Below are 11,445 nucleotides of genomic sequence, written 5' to 3'. Positions count from 1 at the left end.
CTCCACAGGCTTTCTCATGCCCCAGGCCTATTCCTGCCACCGGGCCTTTGCACATACCATCCCCTCTTTCTGGGATAGTCTCCCTGTCATGCCATCACTCTCTCACCCTGCTGGGTCTTTCCTCCATATCACCTTCCTAGGGAGGCTCTCCCCTCCCCTGGCATTTCCTGTGTCCCCGATTTTTCTCTTCCCTTGTTCCCACTGTACGGAAGCTCCCCTCCAACAACAGTATCTTGTGCATGACTGTAGTGCCCCCACCAAGAGCAGTGCCTGGCACACAGCAGCCCCTGCTGAACTACCTCCTGACATCCAGTCCCCTTCTCCCTGAATGCTGGTGGTGTCCTCTCTCTTGCCAGGGACGTGGAAAATCCTCTTTGACCGGAAGCTCACTGAGATCCGACCCTTCTCAGTGAGGGAGGGGGTCAAAGTCCTGGTGCCCCTGATGCAGCAGCCAGGCTGGTTCCAGCCCCAGCGTTTCTACCACCTGCACGGCTACGTCCTCCGCCTGCCCTGCACCTGTCACACCACTGCTGTCTTCATCCTGCCCGACGCAGGCAAGACCAGGGACACAGAAGACGCTCTGATGAGAGAGAATTTTGATGCCTGGTCCCGCTCCTTCCCGCTAAGGTAAAACCCCAGCCGTCTCTGCTCCCAGTCTCAGTGAGGCCCTCTCCACAGCCACCCTCTCTGTCTCAGCGGCTGGGGCGCTAGGACCCTTCTGGTGTCAGGGCCCATGATGAGACGGAGTGGGGACCCTTCACACCCTCATCACTAGACAGGATTCAGCCAAACGTTCTCGGAAGTGTAGGAAACCGGTGTGCCCTCACAGCAAAGCACCAGCTCTTCCTTTAAGAAACTGACAGTTCATGCTGGGGTTTTGAAGCACTGAGCTGTTGCAAAGGGCCGAGCAATATCGCACTCAGTTTTACTCAGCATCTCCCAAACCAGGTCTGGACAAGCTGTGCATTTTCTCATGAGACCTAGAAACAAACTACAGGACCATGAGAACGGTGGTTGGAGAGTGGCCTCCTAGCCACTCACTGAGATACTCGCTGTAGCCCTTGAGTGACCCAGGAAGAGCCAGGACCAGGCCTCTCTACACCGGGTCATGGCTTCCCAGCCACCTGCACTTCCCTTCCATCTTCTTTGCCATGCCCTCGATCAACTCACTTGCTCCACTGAGGTACTTGAGGTCTCTGCTGCTCCAAGTGTGGCCTGTGAAGCAGCTGCCATGGCTCCCTCCAGGGGTTTGTCAGAATCAGAGGGGGTGGGGACCGTCCCATACCTCCTGACTCAGGGTCTTTAGTTTAACAAGACCCCAGGGGATTCACGAGCACATTGAAGACTGGGGACACCGCCCTGAGCTCCAGGCAAGTCCCGCTGTGTCTGGGTCCATCTTCGAGACCCCCAGCCGTTACAGATCACCAAGGGCTGTCTTGCAGTGCGCCTTCTAGACAGCCTTCATTCTGTGTGGGCACATGATGGGCCAGACGGCTCTTCACCGAGGTGAGGCAGGGAGGGGAAGGGGCAGGGGAGGGGAGAGAGGAGCTGGGGGGACTCTGAGGAGACTGCTGGCTCACTGGGCCGTGGAGACAGGAAGGCCAAGGCAGCTGCAGTCTCGGCACTCAGTCTCACTGCGGCCATGACCCCGGACAGCCACGGTCGCCCCCCTATCCCCAGTGGGCAGAGCCCCTGCGTGCTTTTCAGGTGCAGACACGGAAAGGTGAGCCAGGAGGAAAATAGGAAACTCTGGCTCCCAGCCCTGCCCAGAGGCCACCCTCTGGCAGGGACATGGGGCAAGGCTACATGTGGGGCCCAAGAGAGACCGACAGACAGACAGCCTCCTTGAGGGCAGGGCCCAGTGGCAGGCCAGTCTGACAGGCAGCAGCCCAGCCTGAGGGCGAGCTTCAGCTGTGGGTCCCATCCTTGCTCTTTAGAGACTGAATGACTTGGGGAAAATCACTTAGCCTCCTGGGTTCTCCATATTGTCTCCATGAGAAGTGGGCCATGGTGGCCGCCAGCTCCCAGAACCACTGTGAGGACCGAATGGAACCACCTTATGAAGTGCCTGACACAGGTCTGTTCACCGAAGGCACCCAGGAGACGCAGCTAACACGGGTTTTATTATATTAACCTACAAGCAGCGAGCTTGCTGGCCAGGACCATTCCTGAGGTCAGAGGATTTCAGCTCTGTTCTCCCCTCTCGTTGCCCTGAGTAGCAGGAGGAGGTTGTATTTTCCAAAATTCACTTTATCTGGGACCAGTCAGCTGGAGCAGTTCCTGCCTTCCATGGGCATGCCAGATATATTCAGTTACCGCGCAGGAATCACGGGCATTTCTCTGCAAAGCATCCCCCTGAAGATCTCCAGGGTAAGTTAGACGCCCCAGGTGTCTGGGCCATTTATAACACACCTCTCTTCCTCCTCTTTTCAGACTGCACCCAGGGGCCCCAGCACTGCTGTGTCTGTGCCGTGCCCTGGATTACACAGGGCTCCCCAGCTGGTGGGGAAGTCAAACACAAATGGTTGAGTGGCAACCCCCCAGTGGTGTCCTGACGACAGCTGCTGGGAGGAGAGGGCCGAGCCTCATTTGGGAGCGAGGAGCAATGCCCTCTTTCCCAAGCTCGCCACGAAGGCAAGCGCCCCTGCTCTGGGGAGCTGGGAGGGGTGGTGGAGAGCACGAGGCCAGGTGTGTTTCCGCAATCCTGACCCCTTCCAGGAGGACAGGGGACTCCCCTCGTGGTTCCATAAGAATCCAGAGGAGAGCCCCCTGGACTGAGTCCAGAAGTCCTAACACTACTTGGGATATCTTTGGGGAATAGAAAGGGGAATTGAGTGGAAATACTAACCAACTTCTGGAGGAAGGTGAGTAGTGGTGTGGGGGGTGGGAGTGGGGGGCAGGCAGGATGGGGAGTGGTCCACGGTGAGCTGGATCTGGCTTCAGAGGGGTCCTGCAAGCCAGTCTAAGATGCTGGGACCGACGCCCTGTGAACTGGAGGAAGAGGGCCACCAGGAGCTCTAAGGACGGGTTTGCATCTGAGCTCCCAGGAGCTCAGGCCGATGTCCTAAGGAAAAAGATTGCCTGAGGGTCCGAGGGTGGCAGAGAGAAGAGTTACCCAGTGACAACATAGACAGGTCTCAGGGAGAGGCAAGGTGGACCATGAGCAGGGTTGAGCAGAAGAGGCATTTAGAGGTGGAAATGCCAGGACTCACAGTCTCGGGGTGAGGAGCCAAGACAAAGGACAGCGGCTCTCTGAGAGGCAAGGGGAAAGCAAAGTGAGGCCAGAGCGCCTTGTGAGCTCATGCAGTAGAGGGACTGAGAGGACCCTGCCATAGAGGAGGGACTGTGCAAAGCAGGACAGAGAGCCCTCCAACCAAGGGCGCCGAACCCGATGGAGAGAGACAGCATCCTTGATCCCTTTGGTTGAGGACACGGTCTTCGCCGGGGTCAGGACATGCCAGGTCATGCACATCATCTGGAGGGAAGCGGGAGTCGATTGCAAGTATCCCGCCACAGGGCACAGCGTCTCCACCTGACCCTCCTCCCTGGCAGACAGAGGGTCTGCGCTCAGACTGAGAAGCAGTGTGGCCACTTGGGGAGGAGGAGCAGCTCCCACTCGGCTCAGCGCTCTGAACCTTGGTCCCCACAGGCTCTGCACAGAGCAGAGAGCTGACCATGGATGAGACAGGAGCAGAGGCAGAAGATACCTCGGCCTTCCGGTTCCTCCCCAGATCGTATTTTCCCCCCTTTCACTTCAACCGACCTTTGCTGTTATTAATGTTTGAAGAAGGCAGCGGCAACCTTCTGTTCATGGGGAAAGTGATGAACCCCATGGCAAAGTCATAGTCAGGTGACCGGAAAAGCTACCTCCCCTCCCCTCTACCACCCCAGGCTCCTGAAGAGAAAGGAAGCCAAGAGTGACATTTACTGACCACACAGCTCATAGGTCTATCTTCTGGTCTCTGCACAAAACCCCTCCCAGTCATTATCCCCATTGTACAGATTAGCACACCAAGGTCCACAACAGGTGCACGATCACGAGCCAGACTCACTGGCCCAACACCAACGTTCCTGGAAGGATCTGCAGACTCGGATCCCTCTCATGACCTTCTGGCAGCTTCGCATCCCTTGCTGGTCCTGGACTTCTTCCTCTGCCTGCTGTCCTCTCATGCCCTTGATGCTGGACAGTGGCGGACCTGTGTTCCTTTGGAGAATTGACTCAATAAAGCAGCAAATGACAGCCTTTGTGTGGGTGTTTTGGTGCCGCTGGGCCAGCGGGCCCCCAGCCCCTGCATGAGTGGGGAGCCCACTGGCCTGGGCACTATTTGTGTGACACAGAGGGTAGGACTGTCTTACCAAGGGTCCAGCTGGGTTCACGGTCCCTCCACAAGTCATTGCACAGATACTGTCCCTGTCCAGCTACCTCACCACAGTCTCGTGTCCTCCCTCTGACACCGTCTCCTTTCTCTCCATCAGGTCCCGTTTGGCACCCAACCCCAACAATCCTTCAACCCACTGGGGTACACAAGCCAGTGAGCTTACCAGTTTCCAGCTCCCTCTCTTCCTCCAGCCCTTGCTTCCCCCTTGCCGTGTTTAAATTCCATGACCACTAGACCCTCCGCTCCCTTGTCTTCTCCCTCTTTATCATGCCTGCCTGGCAAAAACCTTCCAATTCTCCCCCTGCTCCCAGCCTACATGGGAACGCCTGACTATAGCTAGGAAAAATAAATAAATTCAACACATTGATGGGCCTCATCTTAAATCCATGATCACTAACCTCAAAAATGGCCTTGATCCTGGAAACAATCACTCTCCACTCGTAGGCCTTTTATGCTCTCACTGACTTAAGTAAATACTCCAGGACTGGGCTTTCATCTTCTCCTCCAAGCTTCCGGCCCCAGTGCACCCTCCGTTGATGAACTCACTTCCTTTTTCACTAGCAAAATATAGGCAATAACCACCTGCCCACCACTAGCAGCTCTGCGCATACCTCTGCCTCCCTTCCTGTTACAGTGGAGCACCTGGTCGTGGTCCTGGCTGAGGCCCCCCCTTCACCTATGTCACTGGTCGTATTATATCTCACCCACTCAAGGACACCGCACCAGCAATCCTGCCCCGCACACCCCCAATCACAACTCCCCCTATCTACTACCCTTGTTCTATCAGGATACAAACCTGCTCTTCTTTCTTCCATAAGATGGATGGATGGATGGATGGATGGGTTGGGTATAAGTATATAGACACCCACAATGCTGATAGATACAGACACAAACATAGATAGAGGTAGAAAGAGAGATAAATATAATCATTTCCTCCTCCATAGACGCACCACTGCAGTCAACCAACATAGTGGAGTACCAACAAAAAAGACTATTGATACATACTACAACATAGATAAATGTCAAAAACAATATGTTAAGTGAAAGAAGCCAGACCAAAAAGACTACAGGTTTTGTGATTCCATTTATACAAATCATCCAGAAAAGGAAAAATCATGGAGCCATAAAGCAGATCAATGATTGCCAACACCTGGATATATGAGCAGGAATTGACCGCAAAAGGTTTCATGGGATGTGTGTGTGTGTGTGTGTGTGTGTGTGTGTGTGTGTGCGCGCGCAATGGAAGTACTTCAAAATTGATGACATTGCTCTAACTCTAAATTTACTAAAAATCATTCACTCATACACTGGCAGTAGGTGAGTTTTATGGTATAGAAATTATATCTCAATAAAGCTGTTTTAAACAACCCTCTACAGATACATGAAACACTGCATTGAGGAGGAAATTTTAAATGCATATGTTAGCATATATGCTAAAATAATGATGCAGTCACCATCATCTGAAGACATTAAAAAAAGAACCACAAATCAAATGAAACAATGTAGAAGAAATAACAAACACAACACAAGTTAATGAAATAGAAAGCAACATAAGACAGATTAAGAAAATCCAAAATCGTTTCTTTTATATACATTAACAATAACAATATACAATAACATTAACAATATACAATAAAATTAACGGTTCTTTGGGTATACAATGGCTATTGGTGAGACTGATCAGGAAAAACAGAAAAGAAGCAAAATAACCAAGGTCGGAATTGAAAAATGGATCATTCCTGTGCATCAGGAACATGCTTAAAAAAAGAGTATGAGTATGTTATAAAAACTGTTATATACATAAATTTTCAAAGCTAGAGTAAATGGACAATTTTTAAAGTCTTGCTTGAATAAATGGGAAGTCTGAATAGTTCTCTAACTGAAAGGAATTAAATCCATGTGTAAAACATTTCTCACAAAGAAAACGCTAAGCCCAAATGATTTCTCCAGCAGATTCTGCCAAACATCGTCAAATTTACACACCTTTTGTCCAGATTTTAGAGAGAGAGAGTACATCTCCCAAATCGTTCAATGACGCTGGCATGACACTGAGACCCAGAAGCGGACAGAACAGTAGTCGAGGGGCACTTCGCGACGGCTGTGTGCGACACGTCGCATTGATCATCCCCACTCATCAACACGATAACCCTCTCAGGTGAGCACAATTCTTTACCTCACTTAACGGACCAGAAAATTGAGGTCTGCAGGCAGTCAGGGATTTGTCAAAGTCACATAATGAGTAATTGCTGGAATGACACTGGGGACAGGTCGGACGAATTCCAAAGGCCCTGGCAGTTTCTCTTATTGTTTCAATGCTAATCTCCTGCCTCCTCTGACCTCAGGGAAGGTGGGAGGTCAGGAAGCTGAGTCTCTGAGAAGTAGGGTGACTGGTCCAAGGTCACAGAACAAGTTGGTGACAGAACAAGGGGCAGGCTGGGAATGTGCCTCAGGCCCCTGCAAGGGACCTGCAGAACCAGCCCTCAGCATCCCCTGCTGCTCCTGCGAGCTTTTCAAGCTACTCTCAAGTAGGCCACACATGAACCGCTAGAGGGCGTTCCCAGCACCAGTCCACACCAGGCCAACCTCCTGGGCCCAGCAATCTGTGGGATCAAGACTGGAGTGCCCACAAGCCCTGGTCTGCTGTGGGACCATGCAGGGAAGGAACGCATGAAGCTGGAGGCAGCTGAACTCTGTGGTGAGGACTTAGGCAAAGCCACCTGGGTTCAAATTCTGACTCCTGCACGTGGTGGCCTGACTACAGGTGCGCCCTCCAACCTCTCTGCCAGTAGCCCGAGCTGGCAAATGGGAATATCACTAATCATGAGTATTTCTATGCCTTGGAATCCATCGGACGCTGTTCTGTGCTCTCTCCATGCTACTTCATGCATTCTTTCCAACAGTCTAACTGATTTTAGAGACCAGGATCTCTGCCCCTCTGCTCAGGTAGAGTGAGCTTACGAAAGGTGCCGACATCACACCGCTAGGGTCTGGATTGGAACACAGGTCTGTGATCTTGCCGCTGTACTATCCTCTATAATAATACCTACCCTGTGGGCTCTGGTGAGGATCAAACAGATCCAGACACATTACACACCAGAGCCAGCCCCCAGCGAGAGCTGTGTAAAGGCTGGCTGCTGTCCTCGCTGGGCGCCAGACCCCATGCTTGGTGTTTTACACTCAGCGGTGAAATCAGAGCAGAGCAGGAATTGACAGGTAGAAAATCTAAAGGGAAATAAAAGGGAGCCAGCTGATGCAGAAGCTTACCAATGAATTAAGGGCCACCCCTCTGGGCTGAATTTCTGCCTATCCAGGAGAAGGTGGCCCCAGAGAGGGTGAAAGTCCTGCTTGGTCCAGGAAAAGCCTGAAGGCTGAGCCTACAGGTGGAACAGGTGGGTCCCGCCACGGGGGCCAGCGGGGCTGTAAGACAGGGAGTCAGGCAGTGCCTCTGAGCTACCACAGTCAAAAGCAGGCTCTGGGACCAGCCAGGGCATCTCAGGTTAGCCTGCAAAGCCTGAGGTTTGGCCCGTGTCACCTCAACACTGGCCATCAGTACAGGCTGACATCCTGCTTTGCCAACACAGCTCATGATTCCTTGGGTAAACAACCAGCCAGGGCTCAGCAAAGGCCAGCCAAGACTCCTGTCTAGTGAGTCCACCACAAGCCCTTGGGTTGACACGGCCTCTCCCACACCAGGCTGAGGTCCTGTTTGCCTGGAGATGGGATTCCAGGCAGCACTGCATTATCCACAAAGCTACAGAAGTTAGAAGGCCCTGAGCAGTCCTGCCAGTTCCAGCCTTAGTGGTTGGCAGTGTTGGACAAGAGGAACCCAAGCTACACATCTGTGATGGGGTGATTTCAGTAGGGGGAGATGGTCATTCTTAGAGGACCCCAGCCTGAAGGACCCCTTCTAGGATTTGGGGTGAACCCTGGAAAACCAGCAGCTCTTTCCCAAATGAGACCCAGATGCATCAATGCTGAACCAGACCTCCTGGTAAGCAGGGAACGGTCTCAGTCATCCAAAGGCCACAAGCCATGGTCTGGTGCACACAGACGAGCGGTTCAGGGAACACATGACTAGCAAAGGGACATCTGACTCGAAAGTGCCTAAGAGAAATGTTCGTTTAGAAAATTGGTTTTCTTCACTAAGGGGCTCAGGTTTATGGTTAAAGACAATGTTTTATTGTCAGTCATTAATAGTAGCCAGTCCTTGGTAGGCACCAGTCACTACGGAGATAAAATAACAATTTCAGCTCTGACTCTCCTAATACAGGTCTGACCATGCTCTCGGGGCTGTGCTAGGCTCACAGAGGCATCCAGCCTTCACCGCATATGATACATATGTACATGTATTTCCAGAATGCTTTCAGGGTCCACTTTCTATACCATGACCCTTTACTCTTAAGTACTTCCATGTCTATTTTCTAAGCATTAGGGGTACTATTTTTCAGTAAAGCTCTCAACTTCAGGAAAGTGACCACTCCTATAAAACTTTTCCTCTAACATACCGTTCATATTCTAATCTTGTTGATCATCTCAGTAACATCCTTCGTAGCACGCATTCCCACAGTTAAGGAGGATACTTTGAGGAAACCATCAGGGATGACTTGCTGGTCTTTTTGGGGTCACCCCAAACGCAGGGAGAAGCTTCTTGATGAATCACTACTTCTGCCTCTGGAATCACACCGTTGCAGATGCTATGGCTCTTCGGTCTCCTCCAAGAGGTAACACGTTTCGTCCTTCATGAGATGGACACTTTAACGAATGCAACCCTTCTTGTCACTAAATGGCACAGACATACGGGAAAAGGTGAACTTGATGCCCACTTCACACCATACACGCAAATCAGATCTAGATAGACTGCAGATCTAAATGTGAAAAATAAGGCAATCAAAGCTTCTAAAAAGAAAATACAGGAAGATAGGTTTCACGACATCAGGGGAGGCAAAGATCTCGAAACTGGACAGAAGCAGCACTGACCGCAGAGTTAACAGGAGAATTGGGCTCCGCTGGAACCCTGCACTCTGTTCACCGAAAGATTCCATACCAACAACAAAAAGTCAGGCACACACTTAGAGAAGCTTTTTTGCGATTTATTTACCTCTCTTGCCGGCACTCCTACCAATCAATAAGAAAAAGACAATCTGACAGAAACAGTCACTTCTCTTCCATCTTACTTAAATAAGGTACTTCTCAAAAGACAAGATCTTCAGCTAAGAGGGAGAAACTGTATTATCTTTTTAACCCAGAAAGTTTAACAAAATGTTTAACATTTTTAGCAAAATGTTAAACAAAAATGTTTAAGCTTACCTAGCACCTCCCACAGTTCACTCAAAGTAGTAAGAATAAACCAGACCATATTTCCTCCAGTCCACCTTGAAATCTCATCAGCTACCAGCTCATTTGTCACATTTTCCACACTCATGTTACCGCAGGTGACAGTGTTGTGAAACTTTCTGCCTCTACGTGGTAAGGGTCCTCTTCCTTCTTCCTATAGCCCAGTCCCCACTTTCCATTAACAACCTCTTCAAGGGTCACAGGTGTCCACTAACTGTCATTATAAGACCTTTCCAACTCCCATTTGTTAGCTGACCCCAGGACTGCTGCCTCATTCCATCTCCATTATGCAGCACCCCACCCACTCCCAGGTACCTAAATCTGTTCTAGGTACTATGCCCTAATAATAAATTACCTAAAATTTTAATAGCTAGAAACAACCATTTATTATGCTCTTGTATTCTGAGAACAGGAATTCAGATGGGGCACGATGGGAGGGGCTTGTCTCTGCCCCCATGATGGCTAGGTCCTTCGCTGAAGGTTTTTCAGTAAAGGGCAACCACCATAATACCAAAAACAGAACAAATATCTTTTGAAACAATAGGAGAAAATTCAATCTTTTCAATGCAAATAAATAAAAGACATACACACAAAAAAAATAGATAGTAAATGGAATATATGAAATAAAATGGTATGTCAGTCCTAATACAATAATAATTAAAAATAAACGTAAAGAGGTTAATTTTGCCAATTAAAAGACAGAGAGTGTCATTTGGGATAATAAAAATAAACTCAACTAAATGTTGTAGATGTGAGACACTTTTAAAACAAGAAAGCATAATTTGGAAATGAGAGGATGGGATAGATCAGGCAAGTGTGAACCAAAACAAAGTTAGGAAAACAATCTTCTCAAAGCAGGACTGAAGGCAAAATGTGTCACACGAAACAGAGATAAGAGAAAATTAAGCAATAGGGCAAGAGGATATAATGATCAAAATATACCTACTTTAACAGCCTCAAAGTACAACAACCAAGAACTGGTAGAGATAAGGGGATGAATAATCAGGACTGGAGACTTTGACATTCCCCACTGAGAAACAGAAAGCTCAAGTGAATAGAGAATCAGCACAGATGCTGAACAAAAGATTAAGCTCGAGCGATTATACACACACACGTATGGACACACAGTTATGCACACCGAACAGACACTACCCACTGGTTTTTAAGAAAACATGGAACATTCACAAAGATAAAGCAGATAGGATTGCAAAAAATCCTCAGTCAGCTCCACACGTTCAACGTCATACACGGGCATCCTTGTTTTACTGTGTTTCCCTCCATCCGGCTGCACAGGTACTGCCTTTTTTCAAATTAAATGTTTCTGGCAGCTCTGCCTGCATCAAGCAAGTCCGTTGGCTCATTTTTCTGACAGCATTTGCTCTTTTCATGTCTCGGGGTCATGTTTTGGTATTTCTTGCTGTATTTCCAACTTGTTCATTACTATTATATTTGTTACGGTCATCTCTGATCAGTGATTACGACCTGCAGAAAGCTCAGATGATGTTTAGCATTTTTTAGCAATAAAACATTTTTTATTTAAGGTGTATACATTTTTTTTAGACATGATGCTGTCGGACACTTAGAAGATGGCTATGTAGTATAAACATGACTTTTATATACACTGGGAAGCCAAAAATTTCATTGGAATTACCTTATTGTGAAATGCACTTTATTATGGTGGTCTGGAGCCAAAGCAACAGTACCTGTTGGGTGTGCCTTATAGATAACACTT

The sequence above is a fragment of the Mustela nigripes genome, chromosome 13, assembly GCF_022355385.1.
Source record: "Mustela nigripes isolate SB6536 chromosome 13, MUSNIG.SB6536, whole genome shotgun sequence".
NCBI classification, from domain to species: domain Eukaryota; kingdom Metazoa; phylum Chordata; class Mammalia; order Carnivora; family Mustelidae; genus Mustela; species Mustela nigripes.
The sequence above is the reverse complement of the archived record's forward strand: the minus strand, read 5'-3'. Positions refer to the sequence as shown.